The following is a 15,260-nucleotide window of genomic DNA, read 5'->3' as shown; positions in this document are numbered from 1 at the left end:
AAGAAGGAAACAAGGTTCGTCTGGCAGGACCTGTTGGGGACAAATCCATGCTGACTTCCCCAGATCACCAAGCTGTCTGCTCCAATATCTTCCCTGGGACAGAGGTTAGACTGACTGGCTTGTAGTCTCCTTGTTCATCCGTCCTCCCGTTTTGAAAACTGGGATAGCATAAACCCTCCTCCAGTCTTGTGGCACATCTCCCATCCTTCATGAGGTCTAGAAGATGGTGGACAAAGGCTCTGCAAGCCTCTCTATAAAATTATTTGAGCACTTCTGGATGCCCACCATCTGGACTAGGGGATTTGTACTCATCCAATGGAGCCAGGTGCATCTCAACAGGTTCAAGGGAGCTTTGGTCCCAGGGGCCGAGAGCATGTACAGAATGCCTCTGGCTTACCGTTGCCACCAAAGCCCATCCCTGGAAAGGCGGCAGCCACCGGGGGGGGGGAAGCTTGCCTCTTCTCTGCTCCGCACCCCCCGGAGGGAGCTGAGCCCTGGAAGGGGGCGCTGTCTGTGCTCCCCCCACCCCGAGCCTGATGGAGGCCGGGCACGGGGGGGCGCTCATAGTGCTGTGGTGAATCAGCGATGGGGACCAATGGGTGCACTGTGCATAAGTTGGGGCAGGCAGGAGTGCCCTATGGATGGGTGCACAGCAACACAGAGCAGCATGCGCACTGCCACCGTGGCGGTGAAATGAGTTTTAGTAGCAGCAGCTTTGGGCAGGGTGGGGGTTTTTGGCGGGGGGAGGGCAGCAAGGCAGTTGGCGCCCTGTTCGGAGCTCCGCCCTAGGCCAGAGACTAGCTGGCCTAGTGAGAGAGCTGGCCCTGACTTCCAGAGCACAGAAAGTGGATCTTATGGGAAATTCATGCCTACAGTATGATTCAGGCCACAATTTCTTCCACTTTTGGCAAGCTTAGGAAATCAGTTCCATATACATATTATTTAAATGTCCCTTTTCAATAGTTCAATCAGCAGGGTGGCTAACAAAGTTGGTTCAAGACCTCAATCCAAAATAAAACACTGGCTGCGGTCACACGCAACATTAGCCACGCAAGAGATACGGAAGACAAGCGGAGTTTCCGGTCGCGATCTCACCAGCACATCTGGGAAGCGTAGCGCTTCCGTGGCACAACTGAGGCTTCCTGCCGAAAAAGCGCAGCAAAAAACTAGTACCTTGGAGGTACTAGTTTCCAGAAACTGCGGGGCAAGGGCGGGCGTCTGATCGCGTTTCCGGTGGCATCCGGCGCCCGCCCATGTCCCCTTGCGGAAAAGGGTTTTCCCCCCCCCCAAGTCTCCGTGGATGCGCACACGCACCCAACGGAGCATGCACATTCGTAGTGTACACGAAAAAAGAAAACCAGTTCGCCGCGCCGTGCGCTTCTTCATTGCGCGCAGGCGTGTGTTGTGATCGGCACCTCTCCCTACCCACGGAAGCTCCACAGTACCTCCACAGAACCTCCACAGTAGGTCTGATCGCTTTACTGCATGTTAGTTTGCCCCGGGGCAAACAGCCACACTTCTCCTCTGCAGTTTCCTGCCCGTGTGACAGGGGCCAATATACATCAAGAAAGGTCAACAGTAACAAAGACCAATAACAGCAGCAACACAAATAACAGAAACATAGCAGACACAATTGGCATTAAAATTATTAAGAGGCAGTTTAACCCAGATGTTAGCCAAATTGCCTTGATTCTGATTGATATTTAGGGGATTTAAGATGTACCACAAGGCAATAGGCAAATAAGGGAACAAGCACCAGTGTATACAGGGGTCCCACCTCTTCCCAGCTCACCAGGAATAGACTCAAAGACACGCTTCAGTATAAAATGATCTCCTTTACTGAAGATGTATCACAAGCATACAATATCACAAACACATTCACAATTATACAGTTTTAAGAAAATTAGATAGAAGAGGGTTGCACGTTCGCATTAGCAGGATGTTTCGTTGAGGGGTAATACTGCTACCTTTCCACGATGGGATGAAGCAATCCTTAGGAAAAAATGAGGAAGACTATAGGAAAATGAGGTTGTGTTTTGAACCAGCATAGACACGTGGAAAGACTCTTGGGTAGCTAATCCAGAGTCAGCAAGATAGGTAGGGTTCAGGTGCAGAGAGAGAGAGAGCACATGGCTGGGAGCCCTTTTAAGAGGGTGGCTTTGGGGGTTGTGCCAGGCTGGTCACATGTCTTGGCCTACCTCCTCCTACTCCATCCCAAAAACATCCTATTGGAGCAGGGTTTAGGGGGAGGGGATTAAGGGAGTGGACAATATTGAGATCTAGTAACTTTGGGCTGAACAGTGGCACCTGAAGGAATTATGACTCATGCGGCCAGAGTCTTTGTCATTAAGATTCCGTGATTGTCTTCTGTCTGTCACCTTCCAGCTAAATGAGGTTTTGTGGGGGAGGGGAAGGCTGCCTGCGTGTGCTGAAAGACGTTTCTCATGGCATTTGGATTTCTTTGTCTCTGGTCTTCTCTCTGGGTTTACAGTGCTTCACATGGCTAGGGAGCTGGTCCATCTTACAGCAGGCAAGAGGGCAGGTAACTTCCAGGAACCATTGGCACAACATACAGGAAAGCTTTCTCCTTCTGGGTGTGCATTTAGCTGGCATCCTTTTTGGGTCACCACACAGTTCAGTCCCTATTTGCACATTGCTTGCACAGTCCAGGTTTTATTACTTATGAACTTTGTCCATAAGAGCGCAATATGTGCCTTGCAGGGTAACACAGAGGCTCTCTGGAAAAGGACTGCTTCGTTTGACGCCTGCTTGAACAGTGACAGGATGGAACAAGAAATCCCTCCCAAGGGACAGAGGGCCACAATTCTAGTAGCAATGATGGAAAAAGCCTGGCCCCGCATTACTGCCCCACCATAAAATCTGTTGCATCCCCTGCCAGATCTACCAAGGATGAGACAGTTGGTGCGTATTGTTTAGAATATATAAGTATCAGACTTTTTGTTTTACATGTGATCAGGTCCGGTCATGGTGGCTGAAGATCAGAATCTCAACAGGGCAATCCCAAAGAATGTTGGGGTTGTATCCAAAGGAAATACAGTTCCAGCAATTTGAAACTACAGACATTTACCTCTTCAGTTGATTCTCAAAGGTGTTATTCTGGCACAAACACTTCTGTGGAGGTTGTTCTGTCACAACATTTTAAAACTTTAACAAGCTGTACAAACTGCAAAACATTAAGACTGTAATACATTAACTTCTCTAAGGTCAATTGTATCTGTAAGGCAGGTAACGGTAAGTTGTTTCTCCAAACATTCTTCATGCAATAAAACCATTTCAAGGCCAGTTTAGGCTGATTTTTCTTGTACAGGTTGTCACGTTTCATGTTTTATTTGGATATCTCAGTTAACATCTGTGATAAGAGCTACTCTATTCAGTCATTAACAAATGTTTACATTTGAGAAATAAAATGGGTCTCTGAATGACACAACATTATTTTTAACTATTGTAAACCAAAATTAATTTGGATGGAGCCACTGACAATAGTTTTAAAGCTATATTATTGTCCTGTTTGTACCCATCAAACTGAACCCTTCATGATATTATTACCTTTATTATTACATTATTATCCTACCCTTCCTCCAAGTATCAGAGTTGTGCACGTGCCATGATCCTTTTAAAGATATTTATACATTTCTTTTCACCCCAGTGGGGACCCAAAGGGCTTACAGCATTGTTCTCCCCTCTTCCGCATTGTTCTCACAATAACAACCTGGGTGAAGTAGGTGAGGCTGAAAGTAAAAGCCCAAGGTCACCCAGCAAGTTTCCATGGCACAATGGAGATTCAAAACTGAGTCTCCCAGAAACTGGTTGAATACTAAGTGCTAACCACATGACCCTGTGAGGTAGGCTAGGCTGGGGCATAGTGAAAAATCCAAGGAACTGAGCAGAGATTTGAGACATGGCCTTCCTAACTAAGGCCCACAATTCTTCCCACAATGGCCCAATAGTGGTGACAGGAAAAATGTATCTAAACTTTAAGGCGTTCTACCACTCCAATTGTTTCAGCAAAAGTTTCTGCTTAAAAAACAGTTTCCAGATAGTTTATTTATTTTATTTTATTTTTATTTACTAATTCAATTTTTAGGTTGCCTTTCCCTGTGAGCAGAACTTAGGTGGCTTACAATAAAATTCAATATAACAACATACCACAGAATACAAGACTATCAAAATTAAAAGTTGAAACCTACAATGAATAACAGTTAATACATAATACATAAAAACCATCAGTTCGGGATGGCAGAAAACCATCAATTCGGGATGGCAGAAAAGAGTTTAACAATAAATTTTTCACAGGCCCTCTAGGGGGGATCTAGGAGGTCGGGGAAATGAGAGTGCCAGACCTCATACTGTACTGTCACTGTCCTCAACTGAATGCTTGGTGGAACATCTCTGCCTTGCAAGCAGCGTTCCATCTAAGCTGAGTTAGTGTGAGCTAGCTCACTGTTTTTTAGCCTCTGGATCACACATTTTTGTCTTATGCAATAGCCAAATTGCTCGCTCACAACTTTAATGCCAGTAGCTCACAAAGTAGAATTTTTTGCTCACAAGACTCTACAGCTTAGAGGGAGCATTGCTTGCAAGTCCTGAGGAAAGGTAATAGATCCCACAGGGCATGGATGTTCTCCAGCAGAGTGTTCCACCAGTCCAGGGCCAAGGCCAAAAAAGCCCTGACCCTGGTTGAGGACAGCCAGATCTCTCGGGCCGGGGACCACCAAGAGGCTCTTACTTCCCAAATGTAATGCTTGTCTAGGGACATAGTGAGAGAGGCGGTCCTGAAGATATGTGGGTCCCTGGCTGCTAATATCTGCTTAGCGATGATATTATTCCCATTATGTAAAACTCGATGTTATAATCAAAGTAATTACGTTCATACTTTTCAATTGTCTTAACCTACTTATTAAAACTTATTGCTCTTGCAAAGTTCTTCTGTTTTTATGTGTGTATGTGCGTGTGTTCTTCTGGATGTGCATAGACTATGTTCAATAGAACACTGTTGGATCCATCCCCAACGCCATCCTTGCTCAGCTGATTTCCCCACTAAAATCCAATGAAAAATAGCATCCAGAAATGATGGCTTCCTAGCTTTCTACAGTCACTAGGGTTATCTCACATGATTATCTTTCTATCTAATGCAAGGTGCAAGGAACATAAGCCTGGACTAAAGAGGACGGGGTGATTTAGACCGTGCATGTGTAAGCAAATTGATTCAACACAAATTCAGTCAGGCCAGAGAGTTTCTCTGGATTTAATTCATTGGCTCTCTCAGTGACTCCCTTGTGTCAGGAGACACACGGTGTTCCCCAGGGCTTGGCTCAGTTCAGCTGGCTCACAGACAGCACAGTTCCCAGTGTTATATCAATTCTAGGCATTGCAAAGTGTGTGTGGAGGGCACAAACAGAGCTTCTGAAAAATCATCCCCAAAGGGATGTTTGTGATACAAGCTAAAGCATACTGCAAACCGGAGTGAGGGGTTTTTCCTCATACCCTGATGAAGAACCAATGTGCCAAAGTTATTATCAAAATATAAAGAAACAGTTCAGCATCCATGCATTCCAATATAAACATGCTTCATAATATTTTGAAGGCAATTTCTTTCAAACAATTCCCCCCCCCTTTCTATAAGGGCAATTGTAGAGTCTAGTATGCTTTTATAATAGGTTTTTTTTTGGGGGGGGGGGTATTTTAGCAAGACGATTCATAATAATCCCCAAAGGATTAAAGCCTAGCCCAATACATACTTCATATTGGCACTCCAAAGGAACAAGTTTAAAAAGCAAACTTTGCTCTGTAAATACATAGAATGCAATGACAGCAGCCATGTCAAACATGCTTAATTGATTAGTTTTTATGGGGCTTAAGCATTACATTCTGAATAAATGATCTCTGTAGACACCTCTGTAGATAAGACATATTTTGAAGTGAAAAGTGAAGCCATCTTGATACACTTCTGTCGAGCATTAAATGTTACTCACTAAAGTGCTAAGGTATCATTTGTAGCTCCACTGTGCACTGAGGAGAGAGCTGACATTGCTGCCTTCACTAGGGTTGCAAAGTATTTACCTGTCCCGAAGCGGGGGAGTCCAGGCTTGCTCCGGGACGCTTCATGTGCACGCTTTGTGTGCGCGCGCCACAAGCACGTCACACGGAAGTGACGTAAGCACGTCGGGGATGTTGGGGGCGGGGCCACAATTATCCAACGGAAAACCATAGAGTTTTCCCTCGGATGAATGTGGCCCCGCCCCTAACGTCCCCAACGTGCTTACGTCACTTCTGTGTGACGTGCTTTGGGTGCTTTGGGGGTGGGGTCCCGCCCCCTGGGGGGACTTGGCATCCCTAGTCTTCACTCACTAATATTTATTATTAAATTCAATTTTTAGACCACCCTCCCCCATAGGACAGAGCTCAAGGCAGTGTACATTGTTTACATTGTTATAATAAAAACTTAGAATAATAAAATATACAACATAATTACCAATCAGATGGCGATAAGACTGCCAGAGTGTGCTACAGTCTCGTGGGGTGGGGGGTGGGAGAAGCAGGAGAAGCAAGAGTGCCAGTCAGATCGATACCATCACTGCCAAACACCTGGCGGAACATCCCTGCCTTACATGCCCTGCAGAACTGCATTAAGTCCCACAGGACCTGAATATCATTTGGCAGACAGTTTCACCAGGTTGGGGACAGGGCCAAAATACAATACAATACAGTGTATCAGACAGGAAGCAAATAGAATAGAGCCAATTTTTTTAAAAATGGAAACTTTACAGCATTGGTAGAGTAGCCAGGTCATGGTTCAGAAATACATGGAGATTTTGGGGTGGAGTCTGAGGAGGATAGGGTTTGGAGAGGAGAGGTACTTCAATGGGGCATAACACCATAGAGTTCCACTTCAAAAGCGGCCATTTTCTCCAGGTGAACTGATATCTGTCACCTGGAGATCAGTTATAATAGCCGGCTATCTCCAGCCACGACCTGGAGGTTGGCAATCCTGAGCACTGGGCATCAAAAATTTAAACAAATCAAGATTTTGAACAAATCATCAACCATGAAGAGTTTCTGATTGGAAAAAAGTTTGTGATGGCATCCAAGATTGCAAAATAATATATATTATGTATTTATGTAAAATGACTTATTTTCTCATAGGTGATCTACAGTACAATATTAAACAGAGCTACACCCTTCTAAACTCATTGACTCCAATGGATTTAGAAGGATGTAACTTTGCTTAGGATGTCACTGTAAGAGATGGAACTTTGAAGCCCAGCCTCATTTTAGTATCACAATGAGCAACCTTTATATGTTGTTGAGGAAATATGAAAGTCAAGCCTTTTTTTAAAGCTTTAGCTAGGATTTGACAATATTATCTATTGACAGTCTTACCAGCCATATCACCAGAAAAATGATCTTTCCTTCTCTTCTCTCTAATGATGCATGGAGGTAGGCAATATGCTCAGCCCAGGTCTGCTGCCAAAAAGAGCAGCCGTATTTTCAGCTCTCATCAGTCTCCCCATATTTTCAGGCACATTTATTCAGTGTTGGTTTCTGCAGCCAATGACTTTGTACAAAGGTGGGGAACAGCACAACTGGGTGATGATGTCACAACATGGGCATGTCTGCCTAAACATTAAGGTGGGAGAACTCCAGCTGCAGCCCAGTTATTGAGTACAATGTCAAGTTTTTCATCCAGGCTGCCATAAAAGGTGAGAACAAGACGACAGAATTCTAGGGGCCCAAGAAGCTGGGCAAGTCATATAATTTGCTTCCGTGTTCTTTATGGGTTAGGTCTGAGTGATTTGGAGTCCAACGGGAATCTTTGCCCCGGGGGCCCATAGTGATTCCTGGAAGCCCTGTCTGCCATTCCATGTTTTATGATTTTTTAAATTTCTATTATTAAAGTGTTAAAATTTAATTCAACCCAGGTTTTGAGTCTAAGTAAGAAGTCAGCAATTTATAGTGGTCCAATAATTCTACTGTTTTTTCCACAGAACAATGATATGCTGATATGGAGGTAGAGAATATTTGCAGATGTGTACATATTTACTATACTGTATCTTTCCATGTGACTATTTTGTTTGCAGGTCCCCTATATGGTAAAACAGATATGTGGAATCTTCATACATGGGAGTGTACACAGGGATGTGCATAAGATTCTTCCTTCAGCTGTGCACACCTATTGGGGGATATTGTATCATGGCTGCGATCATACGTACAATTAGACCCAAAATAGGTGTGAATGCCGGTAGGATTTAAAGGGTGTGATCAGACAACAACATCTGGGAATTGCCCCGCAGCCGTTGGCAACCCATCCTGCTCCGTGGCGGATTGCGACGTGCCATGGACGGACTTTCCCATGTCTGATTGCTCCAGCGCACTCTCATGGTGTCAGGATGGTCTGATCGGGCCATCCCAACTCCGTGCCATTGTCCCCCCACCACAGTATGCACATCATTGCAAACTCCATAGGGAGTCCTCGGTGCAGAGATGCGATTCATCAATTTAAGCACATGAGAAACAAATGGCACAAAAAGAGAGAGAGACTCACCCGCTGTTGCATCTGATCACACACTTGTGGGCTGCCCCTGCAGCATCAAAGGGAGGTGTGATCGTGCAACGGCGGGGCGGGTCAAATTCCTCCGGAGGAAATAGCCTTCCTTCCCTCCCCCCAATTTTTTTCTGGCGCGTGTGACCGCAACCAATGTAACCCAAATGTATTGGAACATTTAGTTGCCTAATGAATTGTGTAAGATTTTCTATATTTGTGAAAAGGTGTTGAGAAATATTAAGATGACAGATGGCTGAAGAGTCATATAAGGACAAGTGGTTTCATCATCAGGACAGGCTGCCTGAGGTTTTGCTCATTGTGAAAAGTTTTCATTATGCTTTTTTCCTCCTTGGGAGAACTGGGTTTCATACCTTGGAAAACTATCCATTTTGCTTGTATGGTGCTAAAAAAACACCAAAGCAGAACACTGTATCCATTGTGACAGCTTTGGGTAAGGACAGCAGCAACAAGACATTCAGGAAGAAATGTCAGAAGAACAGAATGGGTAGGATGGGAAGCCGTAAATACTTAGAATACAGATGGGGTAGATACATTTCCATTGAGATGTTCCAGAAACTGAAGTGAATAAGATGACCCAGCTGGAAGCTACACAAAGGAAGAGCCGCAGACAAAAAAAAAAAGGGTTCATTTACCCCTTGTGCCTTCCTCACCTTAGCATTATTTGTCAAATGTGAAATGTTTAGGAGACAATGTACTTCTACTTTCTCAAGTAGTATAAGTACTACTGTATTAGTGTGGAATCCATATTATTTGTACTATGGTTTGTGTTTTGTCTGAAAACATTCCTTCCTCAGCACTATTCTTCGTAAGCAAGGTTGGATAATCAAAGGGGAACATAAGTGAGTTGCTCTCCTCCCCTTGTTAGGAGTCTGTTCTCCCATTTGTCATCACTACCTGTGTGAGATGTAGACCCACTAACCGCACTTTCCTGGACTCAGACCAAGCAACATGTAAGCCATGAGTGTGGGTGCGTGCTCCCTTCAATAGAGAATGGGAGATTGCCCCGCAGCCACAGGTGGTCGTCATGGGCCACAAGAACAGTAACATGAGCCAGGAGCTGCCCTTGGCTGCTGGCAGTTTGCCAGGCTGCAGCCTTCATCAGCTAGAAGCCTTCAGGCACATCAACCAATCACATTCTGGAAAGCCAGAAGGTGACAAGAGAGGTCTTCTAAAGCAAAGCATGAAGGAGTACTAAAATGCTCTTGGGGCTTCAGAGTGCAGGTGAAGTATGTATGGGTGTCTTCCACACAGCTGTGCTGACAGAGACCTCTGAGCAAGGAAGCTTCAGCCTGAGCTGTGTTAGACCTCTCCCTGGCCAAGGCAGGGGGATGATCTCATTTATGGGTAATGAGAAGTAGGGATTGGCACAAACTGGGAAAATGTGGTTCGGTTCATGGTTCATGATGTGTCCCAGTTGCAAACCATGGAGAGTCACGCATTTTTAGCTGTCTTACTAATCGGTTCAGTTCATGAGGTTCATGGCCTGCTAGAACACCTCCCCTCCCCAGTTTGCTAAACACACCAAACTTGCAAGGGATCTCTGTCTGACTCTCCTCTATCTGCCCTCCAAGGTGATAGATAGATAGTTTATTACAGCATCCAGCCAGTAAATCAACAGAATCACACTGACGTTAAAAAACATACTGACTACAGCAATAAAATAGCTAAAATAAATACAAAAGATATATACAAATACATTAAAAGTAACAACAAATAAATATTACATAAAATATAAGTCAGCAGATCAGCTTAGAACTAAAATGTTATTTAGCGGGCTTTTTGAATACAGCAGCAGGCAGTACAGAATTTGGCAACAGCTTTAGAGGTAGACTGATTTTTATCTGACAGCAAATTGTTTATATAATCAGATTCTGTCAGGATTTAGTTTTACAATAGGCTCAAGATATTTGGAGCGGACCTCCTTGTACCAGGAACACCTGAGGAACATATGTGAGATAGCTGCAACTTCCCCTAAGCCACATCTGCAAAGCCTGCGTGCAAAGGGAATTCCCTTGTACCTGCCCTCAAGCACCGCTGAGGGGAGCACTGAACACCTGGCCAAAGTGAAGGCTTTTCTGTACTTATGTTCATCGAGATGGACAAGGTATGCAGAATAAGTGACACGGTATTTAGTTTGCACAGGCACTAGAAAAATTGGATATCTAGCCAGATCAGACTGCCTCTCAATGTCTGTTATTCTTTCTTTCATTATTTCACGATTTCCAAGGTGGTGAGGATTGGATTTATGAGGTCTGAGTTACAGCCCACCACGGAAGGTGCCACCAGGAGAGTGCAGTCTGGGAAATAACCACCTTCCATTTCCCCAGAAAGCACTTTCCTGGGGCACCTTCTTTGGGAGGCCGTAACTCTGACCCTGTAAATCCAATCTTCACCAAACATGGAAGGAAGGTAGAGGAGAGTCAGACAGAGTCCCCTTGTGAGTTTGGTGTCTCTTGTGTGTCTGGCTTGCATAGGATCAATTCTACACCCTCCTGGACCTGTCCCTGTCAAAATGACAGCTTACAGGTGGTCATTTTGGCAGGCTCAGGTCCAGGAGGTCCAGGCGTGTATAGAATGAATCTTGTGCAAACTAGAGACACTAAACTTGTGGGGGATCGCCATTTGACACTCCTCTACGTGCCGTCCAAGTTTGATGTCTCTAGCTTGCACAGGATCCATTCTGTATACTCATGAACCTGCGCCTGTCAAAATGACTGAGGTTCAGGTGTGTATAGAATGGAACCTGTGCAAGCTAGAGACATTGAAGTTGTAGGGGACCTCTTCTGGATGCTCCTCTACATGCCCTGCAGGTTGTTGCTTTGAAGGTTAGTAAGCATTTTGATTGAGTGGAGACAGTCTGTCTGGGAATGGATCTGCTCATGAACTGGTGCAAACCTCCATGAACAACGTCAAAGTTCGTGGAAAGGTCATGCTGGGTGCCCTTCAACAAACTTGACTTCGCAAACCACAAACAGGGCAAAATTTGTGACAAATTTTGCTTTGTGGTTCGATTTGTGCCCATCTGTAATGAGTACTCTGTGCTGGGAAAGAATCTAATCTCACAAACTGAAGAGGTTAGGTATCACTGGTCAAGACCTTACATGCCAGTCTCTTGGGAATACCTCGACAGGCATAAAGAATTCCTTCAACATACTTACATGTTTGCTGTCTGCCATTTTGTCGGAAAATATTATCATCTTCTACTTGCACTTCAAAGTGGTGTAGTCTGGCAAGATCTGAATTGTTTAGCTATGTTCTTTCTGCTGCTTAGCTCTAGGACTTGCTTCAACTACCACAGAACAAGCAGTGGCATTAGGTGTGAAAGCTGAAAATGCATCCTGTACTTGGCAAATGGGGCACAGGCATCCTGCCCTTTCCCACTAGTTGTAATAGTCCATTATCAGAGAGAAACAGCTGACCTGGTTTGTACTTTAGCGCTTTTGTTCCCAGCTTTTTGGCTGATAGAGACTCACAGCAGCTCCTGCTGAACCATTCTCTTCACTCCAGTTGCAAGAAGTCCCCTGTGTGCAACGTAGCACTTGGGAAGAGGATATAATGTTAGTGCAGCAGGGCCTCTCAGGCACCTGAATTTAGGTCAAAAAACAGCCCAGGCCTGAGGGAAGAAGCAGTGGCAAGGGTTGCCAGGCTGAGGTTTTTGATGACACACCATATTGATGGCACACCAAAGGTCTAAATCAGTATAAGGCAGCTTCATGTGTTCATTGATTATGGTATTATGAAGAGGTTTGTAAATGAGTGCTAGAAATTTCAAATCTGAAACAGTAGAAACACTGACATTCTCTATGGGGAGCATTTCTCTCCGCTGTGTAATTACCAGTCACATCTGTTATGAATTTGGGCTTATCTTGTGTATACAGAATGTTGTACAGAAGCACCTCTTGCAGTTCAAATACCCAAATTCCACTCTTCACTTTGCTGACTGAGAATTTAGTTTACACATCAAAGAAAATGGGCTACATCCCTATAATTACTCTGTTGTTCCCTAAACTACCAGCAAGACTATTTTTGTGTTTCCTCTATTGGAAGATTCCTGTGTTCAAACAGAGACTTATACATACACATGCATGATTATGTTCATTGTCTGCCTCCTAAAATGCTGGGATGATGCATATTTTTTAGAACCCCACATGCTATTTATTTATTTTCTTCATGACCCATCCTTTACCAAAAGAATGCTTCCATTGGTACCCATTGTTAAAAACTCAATCCATATTTAAAAAGTAAAAAAGAAGCCTAACACATGGGGCTCAACATTTAAAAAACCCTAAAGCTAAAATACCAGCAAACGCTAAAAACAGATAAAATAAGCCAGAACACAAGAATCAAATTAAGAGAGAAAATCCCATTAAAAACAAACAGTAAGGAGGATTTCACAAAATAGCCACAGTGATTCAGCTGACCTTTTCACATATAACGTTCTCTTGTTTTACTTTAGGGAAGTATTTAACACTTAATGCGGAAGCAACACTCTGAGTGACTGCCAGGGCTATTGTGAAGAGCTAGTTTGTCCTGAATGTCCAATCAGCTGTGGGAACCAAGGTTGCTTAGCACCCCATAGAATCAAGACCTCAAGACACAAAAGCAAACTGAGCTGTGGCTTTCTGGGATGCGGTGTGGAAATAAATAAGAAACATGAGACCAACACAGTTTTGTTCCACCTCAGTAATTGCTGTGGTTCTAGCTAGCAAGCAGCCCTGCGTTGTTGGTGCAGATGCCGTCTTGGCCAACAGACTGGTGAGTGCATTGGGGACCCCCAGAGCTAAGGACAGAAAAGCCTGGCGAGTGCATGGAAGACCCCCAGAACTAACAGCAGAAAAGCCTGCATTTAGAAAGGCTGAGAACGGGCAATCTGCCCTCTCTTCTCCCCTTGTAAAGTGCATTAAGTGGAGACCTATAAAAACAAAATTAAGTTTGCAATTTTAATTTTTAGGCTCATGGTGCTACAGCATCCTGGTTACATTTCCCAAGCTGATATACTGCAAAATAATGGGAGATTGTCGGGAGTGGGGGACACTCTTCTTGTGCTAAAAGATGTTTTAGCATGTTAACAATGCTGAGGTCTCTTACTGAAGAGCCAAATGTGGCTTGGGTTCAATGTGGCTGTCCTAAACAGCTCAAGGAATTGGAGATTTTGAGTTTGAGTTACACCTTTTCCCCCTTTCCCCCATCTTCCATCCACAAGTCCTACAGAGGAGAAAGTAGCATCGGGAAGAAAATGATATATAGAGCTACAGAGCATGGGATTCTTGAGGCTCATGGTGCAAAAGGAAGAGAGAACCTGGACACATGAGAAGGGCATTAAAGGTGTGGCATAAGAAGAAGAGCTCAAAAGGAGCGGAAAGGGTGTGGGAGAAATAGTTGTCTTAGAGCTCATGTGATAGGATTGATTCTTCCTTGGGCGCCATGATGAAAGAAAGGTCAGAATAAATGTAATACATCAGTAATGGGCACCTGCTGAAACTAAAGACACTGGAAACTGCCTGGGAATGTTAAGTACCTTGCTTTAATTTCCATTATGGAAAAAAGATGGGTGATTTTGAGTCAGTCAGTTATATCAGCAAAACATACCTCCCAGGGTCGTTACGAGGATAAACTGAAGAAGGGAGAAATATGTGTGCTGCCCTGTGCCCTTTCAAATGCAATAGACAGACAGACAGAAAGACAGATAGATAGATGATCGGTACTTTCTGTGCAGATGGCCTATGTCATATGGGTTGCCAACTCCAGCTTGGGGAATTATTGTAGATTTGGGGGTGGTGCCTGGGGAGGATAGAGTTTAGGGAGAAGAGAGAGCTCAGCAGGGATGAATTTGGGGAGAAGAGGGAGCTCAGTCCACCTTCTGGAGCTGCCATATTCTCCAGAGGAGCTGATCTAGGTAGTCTGGAATTCAGTTGTAATTCTGGGAGAAGTCTAAGCCCCACCTGAAGGCTGGAAACCCTATATGGAACCAGGAGACATGTGGAAACTCTCCACATGGTGAGCCATTCTAAATGTTATGGAGTGTATGTGTAGCATGACATTCTTTCCGCATCCCCCCATAAGAAATATATCATTTATAAGCTCTCAGTGCTTAAGTAGCAATAATTTTATTGGCACTGGACCAACAATGTATATTTTCCATTCCAAGCAACTATGCGTGCGTACATACACATTTTCTAATGTGTTGCAAATCAAACTGTGATATAACCAATCAGGGTTTTAAATGATGTGATCATGTTTCGAAACAATTGCCTCTCAGCCTCTATAAACACACTGTTGATAATTAAATATTGCCAGTTGAAGTGGCAGTAAAAACATCCCACTCATTTAGAAACAAGCAAACAATCAAAACAAAAAACCTCGGAGTGTGTTGATAGAGAGTGGCTTGATCTGATTCTATCATTGCTGGTGAGCTGCTCTTACCTATTGTTGAATGTATGACATCATGTATTATTTAGAGCTGCAACAAACCCATATTCTCTGTCAGCAAGAGTTGGTGGTGAGGACTGGAGTTTTCTGTGTTCCCAAAGTCGAATGTACACTTGGAAGAAGAAATCTGGAAAGATATGAACTCCTTAAATAAGCATATGTATTATATTCTAATAAAGTTTTGATTCATCAGTAAAGACTTCTCTGAAAGGGTTTTGTGGGGGAAACACCCCAGATCCATTGTTAT

General features: G+C 44.1%; 1 protein-coding gene across 1 annotated transcript in view; it reads left to right on the top strand.

Moving 5' to 3' along the window:
• The first annotated feature begins 13,274 nt into the window (after positions 1-13,274).
• Positions 13,275-15,260, top strand: part of KCNJ16 (potassium channel, inwardly rectifying subfamily J, member 16) — a 25,440-nt gene continuing 23,454 nt past the window's right edge. Inside the window, exon 1 of the mRNA XM_015425700.1 lies at positions 13,275-13,339. The gene's annotated coding sequence lies outside the window, so the exon portion shown is untranslated. The remainder of the gene's footprint in view (positions 13,340-15,260) is intronic.

Source organism: Gekko japonicus, unplaced genomic scaffold, assembly GCF_001447785.1.
Source record: "Gekko japonicus isolate JY-2015 unplaced genomic scaffold, Gekko_japonicus_V1.1 scaffold642, whole genome shotgun sequence".
NCBI classification, from domain to species: Eukaryota; Metazoa; Chordata; class Lepidosauria; order Squamata; family Gekkonidae; genus Gekko; species Gekko japonicus.
The sequence above is the reverse complement of the archived record's forward strand: the minus strand, read 5'-3'. Positions and strand labels throughout refer to the sequence as shown.